The following is a 15,764-nucleotide window of genomic DNA, read 5'->3' as shown; positions in this document are numbered from 1 at the left end:
CTAATCAGACATCGGCTCAAGGTCTGGCGAATATTCAAGAGACGAACGAATTTCCTGCCGCGTCGCCGGTCAATATGAGCCCCGGACTAGGGGAGGCAGTGAACGAAGCCATGGAGACCTCACCACCGCAGCGGGACTGCGAGGCCGATATCTAAACACTGCAAGACGAAAATGCGGAGCGTTGGACGCTTGTTTCTTCCAAACGGCGCCCAAAAAAGAAAGGCTCGAAGTTCGCTGTGCCGCATAGCGACGTCATTTTGCAGCCAGGTGAGCCCTGGAAAGAAACAAGAAAGAAGATAGCGCCGAAAGCCGCAGCTGGCAGAGCAGTGGCGCACGCGAATGGTGTGACGCGCTCTATATCAAAACATCTGGCGGGAGCGCAGCGGCAAATAAGGCCACGTCCGCCGCCGCTGCCGAAGGATGATATCAAGATCATCTACCATCCCAAGGGAGGTATAAAAATCAGCGAAATCCGTGTCGACCAGGCAACGCAAGCCCTCTTCGCGGCCAGCGGAGGAAAGATCAAGGAACAAGACTTCATCAAGAGACTCAGGCCCGGTTCGAACATCATGATTGCGAGCACGCCCGACCTGGACATCGCCGACGTGCTCAGGAAGATCGAAAAGCTCACTATAAATGACCAAATCTATGAAACCAACACCTATCCAGCCCTACCGGATGACCTCAAGCGTGCCGTCATCCACGGTGTTATGCCGAGGCAATCACCGGCCCTACTGAAATCTAGGCTCCGGCTTCGATGCCAAGGAGTGGAGATTCGCGAAGCGAGAATGCTGGGCAGGTCGGAAACGGCGCTCATCACTTTCGACGGCCCGTATATCCCGCAGTGGGTCATTTACCGTTCTGGAGAATTCAAGACCTACCCATATCGTCCTACGAGGCAGATCTGCTACGTATGCGGAAAGCAAGGCCACCGTTCGGACGTCTGTCCAACGCCGAACACCAAGCTCTGTAGGACGTGCGGCACACACGACCCACCAGAAGGGCACCAGTGCAAGGCGAAATGCATGGTGTGCCAAGGCGACCACGTCACCAGAGAGTGCCGTCGACGCCTCAAAACTACTGACGAGCTCCGGGGCAGCACGAGCGGCGTCCGGCAGTCCAGGCAACAACACTGGCAGCGGCAGCAGCAGCAGCAACAACTGCAGCAGCTGCAGTGGGAGCCCCAGCAGCAATTGCAACAATTGCAGCAGCAGCAGCAGCAGCAGCAGCAGCAGCAGCAGCAGCAGCAGCAGCAGCAGCAGCAGCAGCAGCGGAACCGGAACCTGAGTCAAGAGCGCCGAACCAGGTGGCTGAGCTCGGAGCGGGACCATGGCCGCTCCTCGAGCCAAGGCCGTAGCATAGTGCAAGATCGCAGCCAGAGCCGATCCAGGGAGGACTCTTTCCCGCCGCTAAACCGGTCAACGGCCAAGCTGGAGCAGCGACAGCAGCAGTCGCAGAAGCAAAAACAGAAGAAGGGCGGCGTTAAGGTGAGCTGGGGAGCGGGCCCTCCAAACTCACTGTTTACGCACTCGGATCAAAAGAATATTACGCGTAACTCGGAAGAGGTTAAAGCTCTAAGAGAGGAGAATGCATATCTCCGTAAAAAAGTCAATGACCTCATTAAAGAGATGCAGGCTCAAAGAACAGGGCAGGTACCGTGGCCCCCGATCCCGCCGGCAGAAGTGCAACGACCCCCGTCCGCCTTAGACGTGAGCCCCGAGGAATTAAGAGCTTTCATGCAGCACGTGGAGAATTTCACGGTTCGCATCAAAGAAGAGTTTCGCCAAACTCATGCAAGATTAGATGCTATGTATGTCAAAACCAACCTATTAGAACAGAAAGTCACGTTAATAGAGCAAAACGTTGCGTGGCAGGACCACGTCAAAAGCCAAAATACGCGACGAATAACAAACGAGGCCCGGGACAGGCTCATACAAGAGCACCGTTTCGTCACTGAAGGCTCCGATCCGAACAACGCCCAAAGCCATGGCTAAACAAACACCACTAGAAATCTGGCAATGGAACTGCAGGGGGTACCGCCAAAAACAGGGACTCCTAATGCAGTTTCTACTCACGCAAGACTCCACACCCGATATAATAGCTTTACAGGAAACTAACGCGACACCGACACTCAGGGGATATACGTGCTACGATACCGGACGCACGGCAACCCTGGTGAGCAAAAAGTTGGTAACCATAGCCCATGACCCGATTCCCAACACGAAAATTGAGCACTTAGTGACGGAAATTATTCCCAAAAAGAAGCACAAAGAAAAGAGTGTCTTTCTCGTAAACCTCTATAGCCCGCCTCGCCAGCGGGACGCGAATTTTCATAAACTCTTTCTAGGGGACAGCAAACTTGCTAAAAGCAACACGCTGCTAATTGTAGGTGACTTTAACGTTCGCGGACAGCAGTGGGGATACCCCACAAATAATCAGAAAGGTATAGAGGTCGAGGATGCGGCGGAAGCGATCCAATGTACCCTCTTAACGGACGAAACTCAACCCACGCGCCTTGGCAATTCTGTCTGCCAGGATACGTGTCCGGACTTAACTTTTGCCAGGGGGGCGAAACATGCAACGTGGGAGAATCTGCTGGAGAATCTAGGCAGTGACCATTATATATTGAAGATCACAATAACAGCCACCAACATCAAGCGCAAGCTCGGCACGGCCAAGATCACCAACTGGCAGGCCTTCCGCAAGGCATGCGCGGACCTGGAAGGGAGGATTACTTCCATAGATGATTGGTGTCAACAACTCAAAGACATCCAGAAGCAGTACACTCAGGAAGTGGATCGCACCGAGCAAACACCAGAGGTGGACCCTCGGCTCCTCAGGCTATGGGAGGCACGCCGAGGGCTCACCAAGCGCTGGAAGAAGCAGCGCTTTAACAGGAAACTCAAGCTGAAGATTGCAGAAGTCACCAAGATAGCGGAGGAGTACGCAGCCCAACTGGCCAGGCAGAGCTGGCAGCAGTTCAGTAGCTCGCTGGACGGCACCCTCAGCACGGCCAAAACATGGCGTATACTCAAGACCCTTCTCGACCCTATCGAAACCAGGGCCCAAAGCGGGAAAGCTATCCGCAGACTCATCCACACCTTCGAGGGTACGGAGAAGGAACTGTTAGATAAAGTAAAAGAGAAATGCTACGGCACGACCTTGCCTGCAGCATACCCGAAACCATACTTGGGAAGACCGAACACCCACCTGGACAGACCGATCACCAGGGAAGAAGTGTTCGCTGCCATAAAGGTATGCACGCGCAACACGGCGGCGGGTGCAGACAAGATCCATAATGCACTCATACGCAACCTCAGCGACGGGGCAGTCGACCAATTGACAACCTTCCTCAACGGGCAGTGGGCCGCAGGAACGGTTCTTGAAGAGTGGAAGCATGCAGAGGTCGTAATGATCCCAAAACCGGGTAAGAAACTCCAGATCGAAAACCTCCAACCTATCTCACTCACCTCCTGCCTAGGCAAGCTCTACGAGCGTGTCGTTACTCGGAGGCTCCAAAATTACATGGAGGATGAAGACCTGTACCCCCACAGCATGTTCGGCTTCCGAGCTCACCTCTCCACGCAGGACGTCTTCATACAACTCAAAGAGGAAGTCCTCACCAATGTCCCGAGCGCTGGCGAGAACGCGGTCATGGCCCTTGATATTAAAGGGGCCTTTGACAACGTTAGCCATGCGGCTGTAATGGAAGGACTCGACAACCTCCACTGTGGCGAGAAGATTCACAGCTACGTGAAGGCCTTTCTTTCCAACCGAACTGCAACGGTTGGGCTCGGAGACCTTCGCAGCGATAAATTTTCGACCCCCAACAAAGGCACACCTCAAGGGTCCGTCATCTCGCCACTACTTTTTAATGTGGCTATGATCGGACTCGCTAGACAACTTGAGAAGATCGAAGGCATACAGCACGCCATGTACGCTGACGACTTCACGGTTTGGATTACCTCCGGATCGCTCGGCCAGAAAGAAGAACGGCTGCAAGCAGCGGCTACCTGCGTAGAAGAATATGTCCATGCACGAGGTCTCGCCTGCTCCACAGAAAAATCCGAACTCTTGCGAGTTCACAAAGGGAAACACAAAGAAGGGACCCTCAATGTCTCCCTCGAAGGAAAGCTACTTCCCGAACGAGACAAGATACGAGTCTTAGGAATGTGGCTTCAGAACAATCAGCGATGCAGCCATACGCTCGGCCTTCTCAAGCAATCGACCACTCAGGTCGCCAGGATGATCACGCGTGTGTCGCAGAAGCGGAGCGGTATGCGAGAGGGGGATACCCTGCGCCTGGTTCAGAGCCTGGTACTCAGTCGCGTAGGCTACGCCCTCCCGTATTTCAACCTCAACAAAGGAGAAGTGGAAAGTGCAGATATCATCATCCGCAAAGCTTACAAGACAGCCCTGCACCTGCCAATGAACACCTCTAACGCAAAACTGCTAGCTCTTGGCGTTCACAACACCTTCGAAGAGATCAAAGAAGCCCAACTGGTCACGCAGATAGCCAGGCTCCAGCAGACTCCTACGGGGCGCTCGCTTCTTAGGCGACTGGGGCTAGGTGCAACTGCGGAAATCGAGAACCGTACTGCGAGCATACCGGACGCAATTCGCCAGACGCTAAAGGTTAGCTCCCTTCCCCGGAACATGGACCCCAACTTGCATGTGGCCCGTAGAGCAGCCCGGGCGAAGTATGTACAACTAAATTTAGCTACAAGATCCACCACGGTATACACGGACGCGGCTTCGTATACAGGAAGCTCACATAATAGCGCCGTGGCGGTAGCTATTGATTCCAACCTAAAGGAACTAGCTAGCGCCTCAGTCAGGGAATGCACGGTAACCGAAGGGGAGGAGCTGGCCGTTGCTCTTGCGGTGGTAGCCGGGTATCGATGCAACACGTCCCTTACCATTCTTACAGATTCTAGAGAAGCGTGCCGTAACTACATGAACGGCCGCATAGGTCGCGCCGCCCTCAGGCTCCTCCATAGCACGACCCCATCAAAAGTCAAACACAACATCTACTGGGTGCCAGGACACACCGGCATAGCGGGGAACGAACGCGCCGATCAGGTAGCTCGAGGGTACACGAGCCGAGCTTCCTCCCAATCGGACGATCTACCCGAGCGAGTCGGCCCTACGTACTCCGACATTCTTAACTACTATAAGGGGGTACGGATCCGCTATCCGCCGCCTCATCGGGATCTAAAACAACAAGAGGCCTTGTACTGGCGAAGACTGCAGACAGGAACATTCCCTAACCTGCATACCCTGAGCAAAATTTACCCGTCACAATATCGAGACACCTGCCCATGGTGTGGTAGCAAACCTGCGCTATACCACATCACGTGGCAATCTAAAAATAACGACAGCTTTCGTAAAGACCCGAGTGCGGAACAGTGGGAGAGCCGGCTCTCCAGCGGCGATTTGGATTGCCAACTAGGTTTAATCCAGCACGCCCAGCGAGCAGCGAAGCTCAGCGGAGCCCTGGAATAGGGGCACCGACCCTGTGAGCAGACGGAAGATGGAACTCTTCCGCTACTAGCACAAGACCCTCGTAGAGAAACTAACGTATTTCCTATCCTATCCTATCCTGGGCTGGAAGAGCTGCTCCATTCTGCTCCAAACTAGCTGCCTCAATGCTGTCATCAAATTCAGCAGAGCAAGAGTTTTTGCTGTACAGCGTGCCATTAATGACAGTGCTTAAAGAAATGTGATCTGATGCAACTCAAGTGACTGTTCGAAGCACAGCAGGGTGATGGTGCCCGCATGCACCTTCATTATCATCAGCCTGACTATACCTACTGCAGGGCGAAGGCCTCTCCCATATTTCTCCAATTAACCCGGTTCTGTGCTAGCTGCATCCACTCGACCCCTGCGAACTTCTTAACCTCATCCGCCCACCTAACTTTCCGCCGCCCCTTGATATGCTTTCCTTCCCTTGAAATCCATTTTGTTACCCTAAGCGACCATCGGTTATCCTCTCTTCGCACTATATGTCCTGCCATGCCCATTTCTTCTTCTTGATTTCCACTAGAATGTCAATAGCTTGAGTTATTTCTCTGATCCACTACGCACGCTTCCTATCTCTTAATGTTACCCCTACTATTTTTCGTTCCATAGCCCTCTGCGTTGTCCTCAACTCTTAAGTGGAAACCTCTTGGCTGGCTTCCACGTTTCATGCATGCACCTTGCTACGGGCCTAATACATATATAACTTTCATACACTAGAAAAGCACAGAGCATAGCAAATATTTGTTCACAATTAAAACAAGCCAAAGGCAATTGGAGGAAATTGTGAAAAAAAAATGTTTTGTGCACTTGACATAGCACCTTCTACCAACCTCTTGAATCGTTCGTGGTGAAAGAAGCAAGCGGCAAGCAGCATCTTGAGCCGTTAAGCTTGTCCAGCAACAAGAACTGCACTAATTGTTCTTATGGTTCTGCTGTGAAACCAAGCAGGTACTTAACCAGCAGGCCTTTTTGTTAATAGCGAGCTTTAGAATTAAGACACCCTATCGGTTAGCAAGATAAGGCAATAGCAAGAGTGCACATATGCAGAATACTGTGCTGGAAGGGCAAAGGGTGCGGCTTTCACTGTGGGCACTTCCGCTGGCGCCCTGTTTGCCTAAATAATAGGGTCATCCTATTTCAAAACTTGCTAGTAGCAAGCATGTCAAGCCTGCGTCACACAAAAGCATACATGAAACATTATGGAGAAGATGCCAGTCATTAGAAGTGTTCTCAAGAGTGTTGAAAAGCCATAGTGGGTGGAGTGCCAAAGTGTTGAAAGTAAGGTAGCCCCAGCGTCACTCAAATGAAAACATGAAGCCACTGGCAGAAGGCAGTGACGTAAAATCTGGAAGGGGAAAAGGCTACTCTTCAGTACCATCTATCCTCCTTGAACGCACTACTGACCAGTGCTCAGGAATTTATCAGCACAAGCATAGGATCTAAAAGGATATGCACAAGATATAGAGCGAACATGTGCTGCTCGCTGATGTGAACTCCAAACTAGTGATGGAACTAGAGTGCATCAAAGTGGTATACTCCACATTTGAATCTATCAAGTAAGGATAGGCAAAAGCTTTCAGTCAAACCTAATGTTCAGCTATTACATGCAGCAGCAAAAATTCTGTTCGCTGCTGGTATGTTTCAAATTGTTGCTTAGGTCATTTGCTGTTTCAAGCATCTGTGCATATTTTAGTCGTTTGTCTTGTCAGAAATGTGTATTCGGCAAAGCGTTGAACACTGAGCAAAAAGGAATCGAACTGGATATTTTCTATATCGGAAATAGAAAATTTAAATGATCAAAGTCTCTTCAAACTTAGAAGCATGTTCCAGAACATAACAGGAATGCTCCGAAGCTAGTTTTATTGCTCCGAAACTGCTCCAAAATGGATTTATTACTGCTCTCTGAGCTGCTCAAGCCTGCTTCCGCCACTGCACCATGAATCGAATAATATCACGTGGAACTTAAAAGAAAAGGCAGGGAAGCAATGAGTACAAGTGATTGATGTTATGAGACACATGCATGCGAGATGGCAAAAAAAAAAGACACATTCACTCCGAACAGTTGAGATACCTTGGATGGATTAAGCGTTAATAAATTTTAAAGCAAAAGCTTTACTGGCCTAGCAGAACTCAAGATCATCGGCGGGCCAGATCTGACCTTCAAACAGAGGTGCGGTGGGCATTGCTGTGCAGCTCAGGTTTCCATGGAGAAAATGTGACAGACACTGTGTCTTTCCTTTCCTCTAAACCAAAATACAATGTTAGCGTAGACTAGCAATGAACCTCCACCTGACCTCCAAAAAGGTGGTGCAACCTTGATATGATTATGGCGAATTCGAGTGGGAGAGCAGGTGCACTCGAGAGCACTTCGAAATCGCTCTCAGACAAGCGGGCGCCCTCCAGTGGGAGAGCAGGAGTAGGATCACTGGCTTCCAATGGTAGAGGAGGAGGGCTTTTCCTCTGCCGAGAGCAGCCGTGTGCATTCTCGGCTGCTCTCTCATCTAAAGCGAGTGTAGAGGAAGTCACATGGCATAAAACGTCGTATCCGTGCCATCTTTTTTTTCCCCCGAGTCAGCGACGCTCAAAATGGCGGCTGCAAAGCGTCGGCACTCGGCGAACTCTTTGGAATCAAGCGAATTTTCGTAAGGAGTAGAAAGCATTGCTCAGGTGCTGTATGCATGTTTTAGAGTTGCTGCTGACGTCAAAAGGGCCAAAGGAGGCAAATCGCCGCGCTGTGAGAACAAAAGTATAGAAAACAAGTGGTTCTTCGCGGAGCGTTGGCCTCTCTTCGGGTTGCAACTGCCGCCGCTGCGGGCAGGCAGAGAATGCTGGGGAGAGAAGTGCGGTCTGCTTTTGACACGCAGAGAGCGTTCCCAAGGGAGGACAGTTACACCCTCGCTCGGCGTACTCCTGTACTGCTTTGCAATGCTCGGCGCCTCTGCTCTCATCCCCTCAACCGAATGCGCCATAACCGTAGGTGTCCACCATTCTGCAGTGTCCATCCAAAAAATCGCTACTCTCACAGCTTTCACTCAGATCACTAGCTTTAAGGAATGCTTAAACTCCCAAATTTTTCGCCAGTGTCTGCGATGGATGTTACACTATGCACTACACTGCATGAGACTAAGAGCATGCGCAGCGTGGACACTGACATATCTAAAATACAATTTTTTTTAACAATATTTATTGCCTCATGGCATCAATGAGGTACGTGATGAAGGATGGAGTAATGATTAAAAGAATGGAAAAAGGTTGGCTGATATTATGAAGTCCAGGAGTGAGCGATAATGTGGCCCCTGCATCCAGGCACTATATGAAACAGGATTGCTGGTGAAAGACCCGCTGCCGTCTAGTGCCAGATTCTTGTAGGCTTTAGCGTTCGACACTCCCACAGCAAGTAGTGAGTGTCGGCTGCAATATTTCCGCATATACATGTTGGGCATCTAGGTCATGGAAAGAGACCTCGTTACTGAGGTAACTTCCGAGTTACCACATACGGAGGAATGATAGCATGCAGTGCCAGAGGTGTTCCTTTCTTGATAAACGAAGGATAGTAATGTCCAGATCAAGGAGTCGAATAAGCCTGGGGTCCCAAGACTGATTGTCGCATAATCCGCATGGCTTTATTTGACTGCGAGATGCATGCTGCGAGTCGGTGGATGTCTTGACGTATTACCCAGCAGCAACTGACATATCAGACATATTACCGCCACCGTATTGCTTGGGGTGTCAGTGTGGGCCGCAGGGTACATAGTTGTGGTGGCCACTGTGCAGAGTGCCTTTATATTCAAACTGCAACGAGCACAGCACAAAAAGATGTAGGAGGTTCCGTATGTTGAAACGAATCAATTACTCTAGACTGCTAAAGGTGAGCTGAGTGCATTTTACTGCCAGCAAATGTTAGAGCAGACAGTGGTCACATTGCCTGACACCAGCCATGCCAGCCTAACTGGCTGAGGCATACCCATAGTCAGGGAGCCTACCACTGTTTTTGCAAGGAAAAAGTCAAGGAAGAGATCATTCTTTGAGTTTCCAGGAAAACATACCTCAGCTCACTGTCGTCTGCTGCCGTTTCAGAAAAGCTTTTAACATCCTGTGCTAATGATGTGAAATGAAAAGGAAGAACGCCCTTGGGCTCTTTGTTGTACCATAGTTACACTGTTTCTGGACACCCCACCCCTCTGCTCCTCCTTAACAATCTGTGAACTGTGGGGTAATAATCAGGTGTAGTGCTAACATCTTCAGAGCTATTTGCGATTCCTCAAGTGAAAAGACGTGGCCAAGTTAACCATTGTGTTTTCCTTTACTCACAAATTAAACAGATAAGTTGTACAGCACGGGCGGTGTGGCCACAAATGATTTTATGCCCACTTATTATGGCCAGGTAAAACCAGCACTAATAGCAAAGTGAGTCCATCCTGCTACTGTAAAAGAATGTTCGCAGAAAAGATGCGAGAGTTTAGCAGACTTGACTAAACCTTTATGGGGTCATCGCCCGACCAGGTCCAACACGTCAAATATGGCTTGGTAGCCGCTAGCAGTGTGGGCAACTGGAAGGTTCATTTGACATTTCTTTTCAACTTCCTTTCTTGCTGTAGCACGTACATCAATAAGCTGCAGCCACCAATAGGCTCCACATTATTCATCTTCATTTTGGACGGTCTGAAGTTCCATGAACAACCCTCCCCACCCCACATTCCTTGCTATGCCCTTGTTGTAGAGGTCAGGACTTTCATGGATGTTAAAAGGCCATATCACAAGCCTTAGAAGCAAACTTCTACCTTGGCTTCGAACAAAGACTGTTCTTTTCATTTCATTGAAAATGGGCAAGTTACATCACTTCATAAAGAAAATGTGATCTGCTCAAACGCGCAGACAAAAAATCAAGTTCATAAGGTTATAAATACAGTACAACAAAGAAGACCATTTCTGCCATCAAACCTGCTGTAGGCTGGTACAACGCTACAACACAAAACCACACACAGTACTGATAAATAGATTTAGAAAATGTACACTCGTTGCACAACACGCCAACCTACAGCCACAATTACATTGGGTAAAACTTTACATAAAATCCACATATTTTCGCACAGGGGTACCCCAACCTTCGCAAGAGCTTTGGCACACTGCTTACCCTTTTTCCACATTATATAGACTTGCTTGCCTCAGAAAACAGACATGAAGCCTTTCAGGACAATGCCTTACAGGCGTACAAAGCGGGCTAGCTTAAATGTGAAGCAAAAATCAAGAATTGGCTCTAGGCCCATTTGTGGCTCAAAGTCACCAAAGATGTAATCTGGTTTGTGCTGACACGGCAGTACAATGTAATATTTTAGGCTGGAATTGTGCTTAAAAATGTCACGTTCTGACTTGTACATATACATAACCATTTTGTTTTGAAGTATACACATAAGTAGAAAAATAAAGAGAAAAGGAATTACGATGCTTTGGCAGTCTTTTGTTTAGAAGTATAAATATGGTAGAAAAATATAAAAGCTAAAAAAAAGGCATTGAAAAAAAAAAAACTTGTTTGAGACTAAATATGATTGCAAACAGAGCTAGACAACCAATCTGAGCTTGAATTAGCTTCCATTTGTATGCGGTATTTTTCTTGGTTATACTAGTAAGGATAATAAATATTGACACCATTGTAGCAAACAGCTGAGCTACAACACACATGCAGTAACAGCCAGTAGCTGCTGCAATGTATGTACACAACTTCTGGCCGTTCATGAGATGTAAACTGCTCCATTTCCTGTGCATTACTTGTCGCAGTTAACAAGTTAGGAGACGACTGCACCCAAGGTCAGTCAAAAGGGCAGTGAAGTCAATTCTATATGAATTCCATGCCATGCACACTCAGGTCTGATGCGTCAGCCTCACAGTTTTCTTTCATAACAAAAAGCAGGCCACTGTTAAAGCATTTCTTGCCGCCTAAACAGAGCTGACCACCCAAATTATAAAGTCAAGTATCCTGGTGCCTCTGGCTCATTTCCTCTAGATAAACATTAAAAACCTAATTTTACTTACTGTAACAAGTGGGCAGAGTAATATTAGTAGACGCCACAAATCATGGCCTGTTGTTACCAACTGCCGTTTCATAAGCGGTACCCTACTATAGATGAATGACTGAACAAAGTTCACCCATTTCATTTCTTTCACTCCAGATGCAAAGGCATCAACGGCAGTGCAGAAATCATAAAGGCAATAGCATCACTCCAAACATGTTCAGCAACACCACCATCTAGCAACGCCAATTGTACAAAACAACATGACCACTGACCAGTCAACAGACTAAATAGTAGTTATGCTAGCCTTGAGACAAACTGTACAATGATACTGTATCCAAAAGGTGTAACGGTAATAATAATATTAATAATATTAATAATAGTAATAATAATAATAATAATATGAATAAAAAAGGCCAATTTCAATATGCGTAAATGTTCTAGTTAGTACATTGCACAGCTGACATTTCCCAACAGCGTTTTGGATGCATCATTATAGCAAAAAGAAAAGAAAAAATACGCACACGAACAAATTGCACTATCATAAAATTCCACCTTCTCGGCACTGCTATAACTCAGTGGAATCCTGACCCTTGCACGGGCACTGGTGCACAAACCTTAGGGTACATATAGGTTGCCAAGTGTGCTGTGAAGTCCTTGCCATTGCCAGGCAAGGTGGAGAGAGAAACACACACACACACACACACACACACACACACCTGAAGTTGACATTACGCACATCGAAAACGTTCAAAACAGGAGCAGAAAAGCATTGCCGCACATGACATGCGACAATCGTGATATCGTGGTTGGAGAAGCAATTAAGGCACAGCACCTAATTATCGCTAGCTCTCCCCACTATTAGTTTAAACAACGCGAACACGAAGACAAAGGACAAAATAAAAGAAAGCCACAGTACAAGCGCTGACTCACAACTATGCCTAAGCCCTTTACTCCAAGGCCCAGAAAAACAAACATGACGAAAATGAAACAATCACGTGAAACAACCCCTGGAATTGCCTGCTGCACAAAAAGTCACTCAAAAAAGACACCTCTTTGCCTGAAAGAGCAAGAAAAGTCTTGCTGACACACTTATTGTCCGTTGAAGTAAAATATGATTCCAGTATCTCTCTCGTCATCTTTTCTTTGTGGCGGTACAGAATCCTAACCTAGTCAAACTTAGGAGTGCACTTCTTCTTTATTGTTTCACATAAATGGCAATGTGATACCAAAAACGTTTTGTCTTTGCCACTTTTCAAGTTGTTCCGGTGTTCCTGTAGTCTCTCGTTAATATATCGTCCTGTTTGTCCTATGTAACAGGCTCCACAAGAGAGTGGAAGCCTGTACACAACACCTGTCTTGCATCCAACAAATGGGTTTGTATGTTTCACCCCGCATTCTTGCTTCTACGATTCTCTTTCCTTTTGAATAGCCGGGTAGCCGGGCAAATCCTCTTCATCTTGAGCGGGGCGGTCAATGCGACGTCAACACCATACCTCTTGCCTACATTTTTGAGGTCATGTGTAATTCTGTGCACATACGGTACCACTGCACCCTTCCTCTTCTTCTCACCCATGCTGGGCAGGGATTTCAGTCTGTGCATTCTTTTAAGGCTCTTCAGTACCCGGTAACTGGCCTCATTAATAACCAACTCCTGATAACCGGCCTTTGCAATTCTTGTCACTTGTCTTTCAAAACTCTTGCCCATGCCGTGGTAGCAAGATTTCTTCAACGCATTCAATAAGCATGTATTGATCATCCTATTCTTCACTAACTTGGAATGCCCCGAATTGGAGCTTAGCAAGGGCTTCACCGACCTCGGGTTGTATTTCCAACAAACATGATCCTCATCGAATTGAATCAATAAATCTAAATACTGTAACCTATCGTCAACTGGTTCTTCAACAGTAAATTCCATCCCGGATCCACACTCAGTAAAAACATAAATAATGTCCCTCATTCGTTGATTGAATCCTTCACGGTATGTGAATACTAAAAAGTCATCCACATACCTGAAGGTGGAATGATGTAGGCCCTCCAAGTTATCCTTCAGGTGTCTGTCCACGTACATTAAGAAGATGTCACTCAAGACCGGTGCGACACTCGACCCAATGCATACTCCAGCCTTCTGCGTATAAAGCTTGTCCTTCCAGCCTATGAAGGTGGACTACAGGTAGAACCTCAAAAATTCAACGAAATTTCCAAAACTTACACCTGAGGCATCAATGAAGTCACATTCGTTATTGTCTTCAGTAATGCACATTTGAACACGCTTAAGGAGGCATTCATGGGGGAGGCTATAATACAAATCCTTGACATCCATGCTGAAGCCAGCACATTTTCTTGGGTTGTGTTCTTTGAGGAATTCAACAAGGGCTTCAGAGTTAGGTAGCCTTAGGGGATCTGATAAAGTCAACGAGGAAAGGTGTTTCTGCAAATATTTGGAGACCAGGTGCTGCCACGTGCTCTTCTCAAATTCGATGGCTCTGAACGGACTATCTCGCTTATGGGTTTTTGCCGAGAAGAATATCTCCAAATGTAATTGCTTGCATTTTTCACCTGTTCACGTATCCGTTCAAGCCCAAGATCACCTAGTAGAGCCATAGCCCTCTCTTTTACCATGGTCGCTTTCATAGGAAACCTTTCGAAATTCTTCTTAACAACAGCCTCCGCTTTTTCTTGAAACTGATTCTCAGAAAAAATAGTAAAATACCCTTCTTTATCTGATAGTATAACTCTGAGGTCTCTCAAGGCCATCCATTTGGCAATAAAGTTAATAAGGCACTGTTTCCCCTTTAATACTTCTTTTGTGGGCTCTAACACTTCCAAGCACTCATGGATGCACCGCGACCTATCAGAATCTTGAACTCTATTTGCAATACAGCGCGACGTTCACTACAGAGTACAGCGTGATGTTTATTGCCAAATGGATGGCCTCGAGAGACCTCAGAGTTATACTATCAGATAAAGAAGGGTATTTTACTATTTTTTCTGAGAATCAGTTTCAAGAAAAAGAGGAGGCTGTTGTTGAGAAGAATTTCGAAAGGTTTCCTATAAAAGCGACCATGGTAAAAGAGAGGGCTATGGCTCTACTAGGTGATCTTGGGCTTGAACGGATACGTGAACAGGTGAAAAATGCAAGCAATTACATTTGGAGATATTCTTCTCGGCAAAAACCCATAAACGAGATGGTCCGTTCAGAGCCATCGAATTTGAGAAGAGCACGTGGCAGCACCTGGTCTCCAAATATTTGCAGAAACACCTTTCCTCGTTGACTTTATCAGATCCCCTAAGGCTACCTAACTCTGAAGCCCTTGTTGAATTCCTCAAAGAACACAACCCAAGAAAATGTGCTGGCTTCAGCATGGATGTCAAGGATTTGTATTATAGCCTCCCCCATGAATGCCTCCTTAAGCGTGTTCAAATGTGCATTACTGAAGACAATAACGAATGTGACTTCATTGATGCCTCAGGTGTAAGTTTTGGAAATTTCGTTGAATTTTTGAGGTTCTACCTGTAGTCCACCTTCATAGGCTGGAAGGACAAGCTTTATACGCAGAAGGCTGGAGTATGCATTGGGTCGAGTGCCGCACCGGTCTTGAGTGACATCTTCTTAATGTACGTGGACAGACACCTGAAGGATAACTTGGAGGGCCTACATCATTCCACCTTCAGGTATGTGGACGGCTTTTTAGTATTCGCATACCGTGAAGGATTCAATCAACGAATGAGGGACATTATGGATGTTTTTACTCAGTGTGGATCCGGGCTGGAATTTACTGTTGAAGAACCAGTTGACGATCGGTTACAGTATTTAGATTTATTGATTCAATTCGGTGAGGATCATGTTTGTTGGAAATACAGCCCGAGATCGGTGAAGCCCTTGCTAAGCTCCAATTCGGGGCATTCCAAGTTAGTGAAGAATGGGATGATCAATACATGCTTATTGAATGCGTTGAAGAAATCTTGCTACCACGGCATGGGCAAGAGTTTTGAAAGACAAGTGACAAGAATTGCAAAGGCCGGTTTTCAGGAGTTGGTTATTAATGAGGCCAGTTACCGGGTACTGAAGAGCCTTAAAAGAACGCACAGACTGAAATCTCTGCCCAGCATGGGTGAGAAGAAGAGGAAGGTTGTAGTGGTACCGTATGTGCACAGAATTACACATGACCTCAAAAATGTAGGCAAGAGGTATGGTGTTGACGTCGCATTGACCGCCCCGCTCAAGATGAA

The sequence above is a fragment of the Amblyomma maculatum genome, unplaced genomic scaffold (genome assembly GCF_055883805.1).
Source record: "Amblyomma maculatum isolate TAMU_Amacu unplaced genomic scaffold, ASM5588380v1 scaffold_19, whole genome shotgun sequence".
Taxonomy (NCBI): Eukaryota; Metazoa; Arthropoda; class Arachnida; order Ixodida; family Ixodidae; genus Amblyomma; species Amblyomma maculatum.
Note: the sequence above shows the minus strand (reverse complement) of the source record.